This window comes from Corvus kubaryi, unplaced genomic scaffold, assembly GCF_017639235.1.
Source record: "Corvus kubaryi isolate FWS band 111438036 unplaced genomic scaffold, C.kubaryi_AGA036_p1.0 37398, whole genome shotgun sequence".
Lineage (NCBI taxonomy): Eukaryota > Metazoa > Chordata > Aves > Passeriformes > Corvidae > Corvus > Corvus kubaryi.
Window position 1 is genome coordinate 12175944 of NW_024581137.1, and position 11817 is coordinate 12187760.

Here is an 11817-nt window from a genome sequence, read left to right on the forward strand (position 1 = left end):
GGGCCTCTGCCTTCCTTAGCAGACACCTGTCTTTCAAAACCGAGACAATCTTTGGTCAGCTTCCACCAAAAACATATCTGTGTCCCCTTGCTGTCAGCTGAAATATTTTTTTGGAAGTCAGTATTATTTATCTCACTAATTACACTTTAACTTGCTTTTGCTTATTTTTACAAATTTTCTTTTTCTCCCCTCTACTAGATTATTTATTTTTTTAAGGCTTACTACTTATTGTTTCTGCTGACCTTTGGATCCCTGAGCCTAGGAGGCTCTGGGATATTTTTTCCTATTTAAAATACGAAAAGGGACATTTTAGTTTCCTTTTCTTTTTTTTTTTTTCCCCAAATATTTTCTGCCAGCAATTCCCTTTCATATGACTGCTTGATTTAGTTTCCCCAACTCATAGAAATTCACATTAAAATAGGAGTAGAAGACATTCTTTTGGCAGCCTGCCTGCTGAACTCTAGAAATGCCATTTCACATAGTCCATGCTTTGGATGGTTGAGTGAGCTCCAGAGAATATAGCTTGGAAGAAAAACGTGCAGACTGAAGCCTGTTAATCTGAGGAGAGGGGAAACTATCCTGTAAATTACTTCATCCTGATCACATGTCGGTTTTCTTCTCAGCCCTTCATGTTGGCAAAGTAATTAATTCTCTTCACTGCTTCACTAGTTGGTCACTGTGAGAACTCTGCCAGCAGGCACTAGTGGTGCCTGTGAATTTTGTGACACTGACACCCATTTATTGACAAACACATTAAGATATGGCACACAGACAACCATACAGTTATGAGATAGCAATGACTTTAGACCTGTGCTTACCTGAGCGTCCTGTAGGACAGGAATCTGGCAGGGAAAGGATGGCTCTGTTGTCACTTCATGGTCATCTTCCAAACAAGACAATCCTAATTATAGAACTAGGAAGTCCTAACAGCATTTTGGTCCTTCAAAAGTGAAATTAAACTGCCAGCTTACACTCAATCTTTGCATGGAAAACGTTAAAATTCACAGCAGATTTCCAGACGTCTGCTTCCCAACTGTTTTTAAAATCTAGGTCATTATATATAGGTGGCATCAGATATGTCTCCATGGAAGTCTCAGAATATTTTAAACAGCAAAATGGGTCAGCCTGCTTTAAAGCTTGTAACCATCTAACACAAGTTTTTGTACGTGTACAGTCCAAGAAAGGTTAAATATCTCCCTTCACCCCTCACTGAATATGGATTTTTAACATTCCATGTTCTCATAGCTCTGTAAGGCAGCATTTTCTAGATAAATTCCTCTGTTATTTCAATCTGTTTTATGGTTTTTGCCATCCAATATGAAACCTATGGCAGTATAAATACTATCTTGTTCCAGACGTTGGCCATTCACTTCCACATGCTGTGCAGCCATTCCTTGACTGCAGGCATTTTCCACAAGTTGAAAATTTGATGGGCCTCAGCTACTACTGTTTCTTTGATTTTGTGATTATTATTGTCCTCATTATATTGCCCCAGACTGGGAATGAAACAGTGATTCCAAAAGGTGCCACACTCCCTGTGTGCAATTTTACACATGCTTGCAAACAATTTTCAGACTAGCAGGCAACACACATTACTCTAAGCCATGCAGAGCAGAGGTGTGGGGTAGTGCAGTGCTGGAGAGGGCTACTTGATGGATGCTGCTGGGAAGTAGCAAGGGGATTGATGGGAAGAGATGGTTGCCAAGGCTGACAGTACCATCAGGAGGGAAGCACAGAGAACATCAGACCCATGTGGTTTCAGTGCAGGAGGATGATGAATGAGTAAGATATTGCTGGGTGAGAAAAGCAGTGGATGCTCTGACTTGGACTTTCTAGAGGTAGAAGCTACTTCACCTGTTGAGCAAAATGTTGGGGGTCCTGCCATCACTGATGACAGATGTGTCAGCTTGGGAACCTTTATCCTGGTACCCATGCCCTGGATCAGGTCCCCTGCTTAGGGCCACACTCCAGTTACAGACAGGTCATGATTACATAGGAATAGAGCCATGGGGGCTCCTAACAGTCCAAAGACAGAACTACAAGCCAAAATCCTGACACATTTTCCCACTGCCAGCCCGAATGCCTGAGAAACCAGCTGAAAGCCAGGCCAGCGTGAGAAGGTCCTCACTAGCCTGAGTGAAATGCATGACATTTGGCAGCTCTATGGGCTATTGAAACTCATAAAAACATTCCCAGTACTTTCAGAGGACAGCAGATCCTGCCTACAGGATCTGCTTTCCTTGCTCCAGGAACTCAGATAATATTACCACCTTCTGAACATTATTCTACCTGCATCTGAAAGTGTTTACTATTTTTTTCCTGAACTTTTAACATCTGCTGCTAGTTTTGATGCATTTTCCCACAACTGCCAAAGAATAAACTCGTCTCCTTTTTCATTTCTTTCCACTGCAGCCAATACGATCTCATTTTTCCCATTGCAAATTCTGCCACCACTGAGCTCTTCTGGCTTCATGCTGGCTTGTGTTTTTAGGACAGAGGGGAAAAGGGTTTTGTGTGGTCATTTAATGCATGAGAAAACTCATTAATAGATTTTCTGGGTAACTGAAATGTTGTTTTTAACTGCAGAACAGAGAGAGTCTAACACTGCAAGCTTCCTCCTGATGCCCTGGCAGTCTCCTGCAATTCCAATTTGGTGTGACTGTTTCTTTGGAAGGGAAGAGTAGCTTGAACTCTGTGCTTATTCATTCTCACTACTGGGACTAATCAATGAAGCAATTGTAATTTTTTGGTGAGGTAAGTGTTGCCATGTTTTAAGCTGACAGGAAACCCATCACTCGCACAATTGCTAGGCCACAAGGTGAGAATGAGAAGGAACCAGGACAGTGACTATGAATACACAACTGAAGAAACTCACAGCCCACTTCCAAACAGTTGAAACAACCAGTTCCTTCACAGTGGGGCATTTGTAGTCTGTTGCTGTGAAATTATGGTGATGTCAAGTGCACATGATAATTACTTAAGCTAAGCTGTATAAAACAGCAATGGATAGACTGCTCAACCAGAGAGTTACAAAGATTTTGTGGAACTAACAAATATCTTCGTAAAAATAAATAGATGAACAATATTGTCTGCAAACTGAACCATTTGGAAACAACAAAGTGGAAAGGTCTGTGTGCACTGTCAGTGGCTCCTTGCATCCCTGGGGAAGGGCACGCTCCTTGGCCATGGCAATGCAGAGTTGTTCCCTGAAGATGGCTAGAAGCAACAGAGCCATCTACTGACTGACAAGGTTAACCACAGCATCTTTATGTGCTGCTCATTTAACGCGCCATTTCCATCCTAAAATTGTGGCCTGTGGAGAACTGGTTTTCAGCAGAGACTAATTACTGAAGCACACAATTAATAGTTGATTAGCAACTTGCTGAGTCTCCCTATTACTCATCGCTTTGACATCTGGTTAGGTACCTGTGTGAATAAGCGCTCCTAAGCATGTGCCATATATTTTTCCCAGCATGAGGTAGCATCACATCTCCTGGTTAAGAAGCAAGGTTGGTGTTTGCTGAACACTGATTACTTTGAAGAAGGCAGAGAAGCACTCTGGACATCAATGCAATGTTATTGGAGCAACTGGAAAAATAAGGGGACGGGAATCTTTGACCTGGGAATTATTGAGGATAGTTAATTGTGTTTAGGAGCTGCTGTGTCCTGATGCAGGTGTTTGAAAATGGAGCCTGACATGCAACACCTTGTGTGCTATGTGACCTGAGGGCTCACATGTCCTGGGACCATGGAGTCTTACAGGAAGTCCATGTCTTGCCAAAGACTCTCAGTAAAGCAAGCAAACAAAGAACCTTTCAAGTTCATGCATAATGACAGATGTAAAAACAGAGTGAAAGTGCATGAAATACTGATTTTAAAGACCATTTGTGTCATGGTAACACCTAGATCCTGGATAGATGTCAAGAAACTCCCTCTTACCAACCTTCTGTTGGTTAATAATCATGTAAGGTTCCACAGGAAAAATGTCTGTGCCAGCAAACAGAAAATACCTGGCATACTTGCTGCACAAGTAGCTGGCTGAACAGTTCAAAAGGCACTCAGGAAAACTTAGTCAAACAGCAGACTGTCAATATAAAAACTCTAGCATTTTTATGAAATGACTGTAGGGATCAAGACTGGCCAGAGCAACTGACTCTGCCCAATAACCCTCCCAAGAGCTTGCAGAACCTGGTCTTCACAAATGGTGAGTGAAGTCCCATGATCCCCCTTGGTGTTGGAGGAGCTGTGTAACCTGTAGTGCTGCCATGGAAGCTCTAAGTGCTCTGTTAGGCAGAAGGCTGATTACATACACACAGAGGATTCCTACCCTTGCTAGAACTGGAGCATCCAGATTTACACGACTTAAGACTTCTCTTTGAAGTGTCACTATGAGGAAATCGTGTCTTTCTTCCTCTTGCAACCACTTCAGCATGGTTTGAATTAAATTATAACTAGGTTTAATCCCTATTGCTTACAAAACCTACAGGCTGAATTCACCCTTTGCAATTTTTAGAAAAAACAAAAGCCAAGGCATCAAGAAGTGCAGGCAAAATACCCCTCCTAGGTTATTTCATTGTATCTTGCTATTGTAAATGAGATGTGACTGTAGATTCTCAGAACACAGAGTAAAGCTCCACATATATGGGCAACAAGTTTTTGAGCTTTTAAACTGAGACTCAAGACTCTTCTTATGATACTCAAGAACTTGTAAAATCTTTCTTTAAATAAGAGTATGATGTTTAGTGGACAGAGGTTAAATGCTATTATAAAATCTTTTAGCTGCAAGAACAGCATTTCAGACTGAGAAGGTTATATTTTTCAGAGTACAGATGTCAGGATGACACCTAAAAATACAAACAAGAATAGAGAAGCATTTGGAAACAAAATATTTGGAAGGAAAATCTAAACCAGCTTGTTTCCACTCAAAAATAAATGAGAGTGTCATCACAACAGACATGAGACAATGGCTCAGACATAATGAATTATAAATAAACAAAATACATGGATTTCCAGGACAATTGGACCTTGTTTCTGTAGATACCTATGCACTGAAATGAATGCATGAGGTATGCTGGGACTGCTCATGAGTAAAGTTATTAGTTAGAGTCTGTCAGTCTCCAGTCATGTGCAGTGACATTTGCAAACCTATAAAACTAGAACTTCAAAAATGATAAATTGTTCTGAAGAGCAATGGTTTCTTTTCTATGGACTGGATAAAACTTAGCAAGCATTTGGTCATTTTTGTTAAAAATAATAATAAGGCATATAAAGACAAGAATGAGGAAAGATAGATATTTTATAATCATTAGACTGGCAGTTTTTAAAGGTTTTCCTCTGCCCCTTCACAAAGGCACATTCTCAGCATTTCATGCTCTCCTGCCAATTAATGAGTTATTTGTGTGGCCATTTTCACCTGTGTAGCGCTGACACACAGGGTGTATGACACATGGGAAGACAGAAATCCCAAGGGAATTGTTTCGAGGGATACTGCCAGGAGGAAATGGCTACACCAGAGCGGCAAGCAGGGAGGAGCTGCCTTGCTAATTCCAAGCATTTTCATCACTGAGTCCCTGGTGCCTTGTTCTCATCCAGACAATTCTGCCATAGCCACACTCCTAACTCTGTTCCTTGTCCCACAGATGCCACTGGGAGAAGGTGCTGGGCCATACCATGCATGGAGCATGGTGAAGAAGGCTTGGAACTGGCAGTGCTGCACGGCTCTGCCCTTGTGCCATGTCCCAGGGGCTGGAGAGGCACTCAGCGACAAACAGCACTGTAGTGGTTAGTGGAGGAGCAATCCCTTCTTTCATAAAAAGCTGGGTGTTCACTCACATATCTTAATTCTTTCCATGCATGTCCTTTCTTGCCCTCACCCCCTAAATTTTGTTGACACAGAAAACCAGGAATTTGGTCTCTTGTCTGGGATTTCTGGGTAGCTAGAGACCTGAGTGGATGTGCAGTAGAGCAGATCAAGTGATGTCTGTCCTGATAACTTGACATACTTGATAACACACATACTTGATCAACTGTACTTGAAGTGAATAAAAATCTGAGGTATCTGGAGCATGTCATGCTTACTCTGCAGGTGCCAGTTACCTGAGCGTATGCCAGGAGATGCCTCCATCCCTTTTTCTGCCTGTATTGTCCTGAGCTGGAATTAGAGATGCTGGCAAAAACTTTACACAAGAAAAGATAAAACAATTTAAAAATATCTGACAGAGCCCCTGTAATGTAAATCAGGAACCTATCAAGTTTCAGAGGAACTTCTCCTTTGAGCATGAAAAGTTCTGGCTACCATCAAGTCTCTTCAGTTTTTTTCTTAGGTTTTTAGCCCTGAACACACTCAAAGAAAAAAATAAGACTCTAGGAAGAAGTGATCTTTCCAGTCACAGTAAATTTTACATTGCCATTGATCCAGATGACTCCATTACTGCTTCCTGGAGGTGAAAGGGATGATACTCTTATTGGCAATGCTTCAACATAGCTTGTATGCTATAGAGAATGAAACAGGCACCTTTTCAGTCTGCACTTGGTCTGTTCTTAGCTAGGGGACAAGTTACTCCATTCCTACCATGAACTATGCCCTTCCCTAATCCCAGCTTCCTGACACTGCCCTCAAAACTGGGGCTTGGGAGTATCTTTAGATAGCAAGTTCCACAGACTAATTATACACTGTTGTAAAAAGAACTATGAAAAAAAGGGTCACACTTTGTTTTTTCTTCTTTTAATTAAGTATCACTTTGTTCTCAAATTATGAGAGATCCTTTAGAGTTTATTGCTTCTATGGTTATAGACCCAGAAGTGTGGGGTAGCATGATGTGATGCACAAAGAAGCCCCAGTTCCTGCAGACAGTTATGCACCTCCCACATTTCATATATGTCCGTAAAGCACAACCAGCTTGTTGCTTGGTCTACAGCCAGGCATTGTGGAAAACAGTCTCTGCTCCAAAGGGCTTATAAACATCAAAAGAAAATCGAGCAAGTAGCAGAAAACAAGGAAACATTTAGAGTGAGAAACACTATTTCAGGTCTCAGTGCCATTTTATCATATACTACCCTCTCAGTGTCTTTGTGGGAGCTGACTGCAATTTCTTTCATGGGGGCAGACTGATAGGTCTCTTAATGTTAATGGGGCATCACATGAGTAAAGAATGCTACTGATGGAAGCAGAAGTTGGATCACAGCACTGATCTCATCAGTAGCCTCTTGTAGGCAGTAAGGTCAAAGGCTTTTTGAAAGTTAAAAATCAATTATATCAGTAGACTTTCCTGTATTCAGTGCTTTGAAAGAGATCTTTCTTCATAGAAATACTGATTTGTCTCAATTTTTTCTTCATAGTGTCTTAGAATTATTTGAAATTTAAAAAGACAAGGAATTTGCTAAATGGAAACAGTGTTTTTTACAAAAACAAATGCTCTTCTAAAAAAAATCATTATGATAGCCAGTTTTGATAGATTTCCCATGGCCATTTTAGCAATGTTTTAAATTAAGTATTTGAAATAATTTTTCTTTAGCATTCTGCAACAAAACAATTTTAGCAACGTTTTCATAATGTCTAAAATGGATGACAAATTATTGAAAATACAGGTCTAATTTGAAACCTTGCTAGGAATAATTAATTACTAGCACACAAAAATTTCAAATAAAACATAAAAATAAAACAAGATGCTAGATCTGCAAGTAAAAAGCCATTCTATACAACCTTACTCCATGTCTGAGATCAAATCAGAGATCTGATCTGACACCATATAACACAGAGGTCTAGTTCTTTTATACTGCAGTTTTACAGGAAAAGGAAGGGTCCATTCAAGCCCTGTTCCAGAAAGCTACTGCTCACCTAAAACTTTTCTATCCCTGCAGCTGTTTAACTGCCATATTTACTGTTAGATTTTCCTTGCAAACAATAAAATACCAGGACATTCTCTTACCTGTCTGTCTCTTTTGGAGTACCCGACATGTAAGAAGGAAAATGCATAGGTAACTGCTACTCCTCTTCAGTCATGGAGATGCCACTAGGACAAAAATGTTTGCCAATGAATCACATTTTCATTTAACCAGTTCAAGAAGTTATGCCTTAGATATGTGTCTGCAACTGCATCACCGCTGCTAGTTGCATTGCACACAGTAAAAAGTGTGTTCAAGAATGGCCAATAAAGCCATCTTCACACCCCTGTTAGAAACCGGATCTTGGTCTTGTAGGACTTTATTCCAGCAGTTACTGTTGAAACTGCATAGCCCAGCTGAATGCATTAGAAGCCCATTTCCATGTTGCCATATGTTCGCCAGCCACCCCTTGCAGACTCGTGGGGCCTTAAACTGTCTCGTTCTTTACATGATTTGCAAGTGAAAACAAGTAGTTCTGTATTTCCCTCTCAGTCTGCTCCATTTGAATTCTCTGGTGGCTAGAAAGGAGAATTATTAGCTTTCTTATCAGTGAATACGTTTGTAAGGTCTCTCTCTCTCTTTTAATAGCTCTGTAGTTCTACTCCTTGTGACATTTGATGGAAATTGGCCACTGAGCTCAAAGATTAGGGGGAGGATCAACTGGTACATATAAAAAACATAAGCATGTAAGTCCAGACAAAAAACCAAGAAGCCCATTATTATATTTAAAGACATATGAATTTCAGCTTGTTTGCTTACAGAAATATCAGAAATATCACTGACAAATCATATACTTCTTGTCCAAAGACATGTAGAAAAACCTGTTTGTCAGTGTTGTTAATATGGCAACAAAAAGGCTTACAGCGAGATTTTTCCTGACGGAAATCCATTACAGAAATTCCTATAGTACTGTTGGGAACTGCAACATTTCTAGTACTGAGGAGATTATACACACTTCCAGAGTGACAAAACCCATGTGAACATGACCTTTCCCTTAGTTTTCTTAAGGAATAAACCACTCTGGCTGCATGTATACAACTGAAGAGACTACAAACAGCAAAAACAGCAAAAACAGCAAAAACCCTCTCCTTCTCGTCAATCGAGTTTTCCAAATCATTAATTGAAATGTAAATTCTCTGATTTTTAAGGAAAAATCTTTGCAAGGCCTGAAATACTGATTTTCTCAAAGTAATTTGTTCTGGAGAAGGAATGTGGGAATCCTTGTGATTGTTTCATGGTAAGGCAGAGTTTTTAAAAAGTCTTGGAGAAAACTGATGTGTGTGAGCATAGAGATTCTCAAGTTCTTTCTGGTTGTCATCCCACATACAGGTCAGACATTTCACATGACCCCTACTATTAGTATAAATAACAGAAGAGGCTGAATTTGTTAGTTGCAACTCAGCTTGTAACTCAGCTTGCAACTGCTGTGATTTTACTTCATGTCACAATGCCTAAGCTGCGCCCTACTGGCTTCTGCAGAAGAATGAAAGACAGAAATGATCCAAGTTTTTAGACTGTATACTACCTTATCAGGAGATAAATGAATTAATAAAAATAATTGAGAAATAGAGATGATATTTTACTGCCAATAACTTGAGAATTTGATCTGTTCCAGTCTGAGAAATGGGTATCAGCATGGACAAGAATCACAGAATCACAGAATATCCTGAATTGGAAGGGACCCACAAGAATCATTGAGTCCAACTCCCAGCCCTGCACAGGACACCCCAAGAATCACACCACGTGCCCGAGAACGTTGTCCAAACACTTCTTGCACTGTCAGGCTTAGTACTGTGACCACTTCCCTGGGGAGCCTGTTCCAGTGCCCAACCACCCTCTGGTGTTTGCCCAACCTAAACCTCCCCTGGCACAGCTTCATGATATTCCCTCAGTTCTTGTCACTGGTCACCACAGGAAAGAGACCAGTGCCTGCCCCTCCACTTCTGCTTGTGAGGAAGCTGCTGATTGCAATGAGCCTCCCCTCAGTCTCCTTCAGGCTGAACAGACCAAGTGACCTCAACCACTCCCTGCATGAATTCCCCTCTAGACTGGTCACCATCTTCATGGCCCCTCCTTGGATACTCTTTAATAAATTAATCATACATGTATCCTCTGTGCCTTAATTAAGAGCCTAGAGATGCAGGATCTCATAGGCTATGAATTTTCCTATGGATAGTTTAGTGGCTGTATAAGAAGGCCCAACTCTCAAATCAGGTACCTGGTTTAGACACTTGAAGAGTCAGAAGATGATCCCTCAGTCTTTTATTACATTTTAATGCATGAATTCCTTTACAAAAAAGAAAAGCTTTGGCATTCTTAAAGATTTGCCACACTTTATCCTCTGAACTACAGAGATGTCACAGAGGATACAAATATGCAAAAAGTTTGCTGTGGATGTGTCAAGGTATGTCAAGCTAGACAAGTATTAAACATAACGACAATTTCTTGCATGTTAAAATATCAAATGGACTCTTGGTGTAAATATGATATCTCACAATATATATTCAAAAGGCATTTATGCACCCATGGCAGGGATTTGGAATGATCTTTAAGGTCACTTCCAACCCAAATCATTCTATAATTCTATGAGTCTGATTTTCTGGAACATAAATTAATGCTGAACCATTTTTGCAAAATTTATGGTTTAGTCCTAAAATGAGATTGGTACAAATGTTATGCTGCCCTCTGAGGGCCTGTGTACAGTGCAGGGATCTGTTCATAGAGCTGTCACAACATGCAACTTCTAAAATGCCACCACAGACGAGATCTTACTGTTCTCAGGTTCTAACTCAGGAGATTTCTCTGTTATCCCAAATCTGAAATTTTGTATAGTAGCTAAAATGTGCGCTATAGAAATACTGTGTGTATTTATAGACTACCAAATTGCCCAGCAATAAAATTGCAACCACCCTGAATGAAAAGTTCTGTGGACTATTTGACTTGATTTTTGCATATTAATCCTTCCAAGTGCTGACGATCAGCTAGCTGATCCATTTTGGTGCATTGCCTTATGTACAAATATTTGCCTAGTGTTTGGAAATTCCAGTTAATTCTTGGAAATTCCCAGGAATTCCAAGTAACATGCTCTGGTAGTGACAGCACGTTCAGAATTTCAAGAACAAACAATTGTTCTTATGTAACAAGGGAGGAAACTGGGAAACTGGTATGAGCATGTCAAATGTTGTAGCTGAAGGTGCTGTCAAGTACCAGTTGTCCACATCAACAATTTGATAAGCCATCTCAAAGACAACAGGTGCTGTAGGAACACACCTGAGGTCTCATGCTCCATCTCAAATACGAGGTTTGCAAAGGTGTGGTTGTAGAGGAAGGTAATTAAAAGTCAATAAACATAAAAATAAGGACTATTTTCTCTGCTTTTGAAAATTCTAACATTAGCTGTTGTCTGCATCCGGGTTTTATTTAAAAGGAAGGATTAGGTTCTGGGGGCTAATGATATTCCTTCAGGCTTTTCTTTTTATCTTTCCCTTCAGAAGCTGGAGTTCCTTATGGTCCTCTCTTTATTAGCAAACTTCTCCATGCCTCACTCCAGCTTAATTAAAGGTCTGATTCTTTGGCATTAAAGGGACACTATCTACTGGAAAAATCAAACCTGTCTGAAACTCCTGTGCCTTCTGTAGTTACATACAGTGTTTGATGACAGAAGGGAATAGAAGGAAACACTGTTTGTTTGTTTGTTAAAGAGACAATTTGGGTGTTTATAAGCATTTTTTTTTATTTTTATCAAGTTAATGAGGCCAATTTTTATTGTAGAGATTTAGCAGAAGTATTATGAACTAGACTTCTCCCTTATTCACTGTCATTTTATCCAACCACCTTGATGGTTATCCTTTAAAGTATTTTCTTCCCCAGCAACTGAAAAATCATGTTGATGATTAAAAGTCTGCAGTGCTAACCTGGAAATTCAGAAACTTA

General features: G+C 40.1%; 2 long non-coding RNA genes across 2 annotated transcripts in view; one reads left to right on the plus strand and one right to left on the minus strand.

Moving 5' to 3' along the window:
- LOC121671909 overlaps window positions 1–2573 on the minus strand; it is an 18856-nt gene extending 16283 nt beyond the window's left edge. The window contains exon 1 of the long non-coding RNA XR_006018663.1: window positions 819–2573. This is a non-coding gene — a long non-coding RNA (uncharacterized LOC121671909). The remainder of the gene's footprint in view (window positions 1–818) is intronic.
- Window positions 1–9597, plus strand: part of LOC121671908 — a 19888-nt gene extending 10291 nt beyond the window's left edge. The window contains exons 2-4 of the long non-coding RNA XR_006018662.1: window positions 2587–2754; window positions 5640–5781; window positions 9500–9597. This is a non-coding gene — a long non-coding RNA (uncharacterized LOC121671908). The remainder of the gene's footprint in view (window positions 1–2586; window positions 2755–5639; window positions 5782–9499) is intronic.
- Window positions 9598–11817: the final 2220 nt, after the last annotated feature.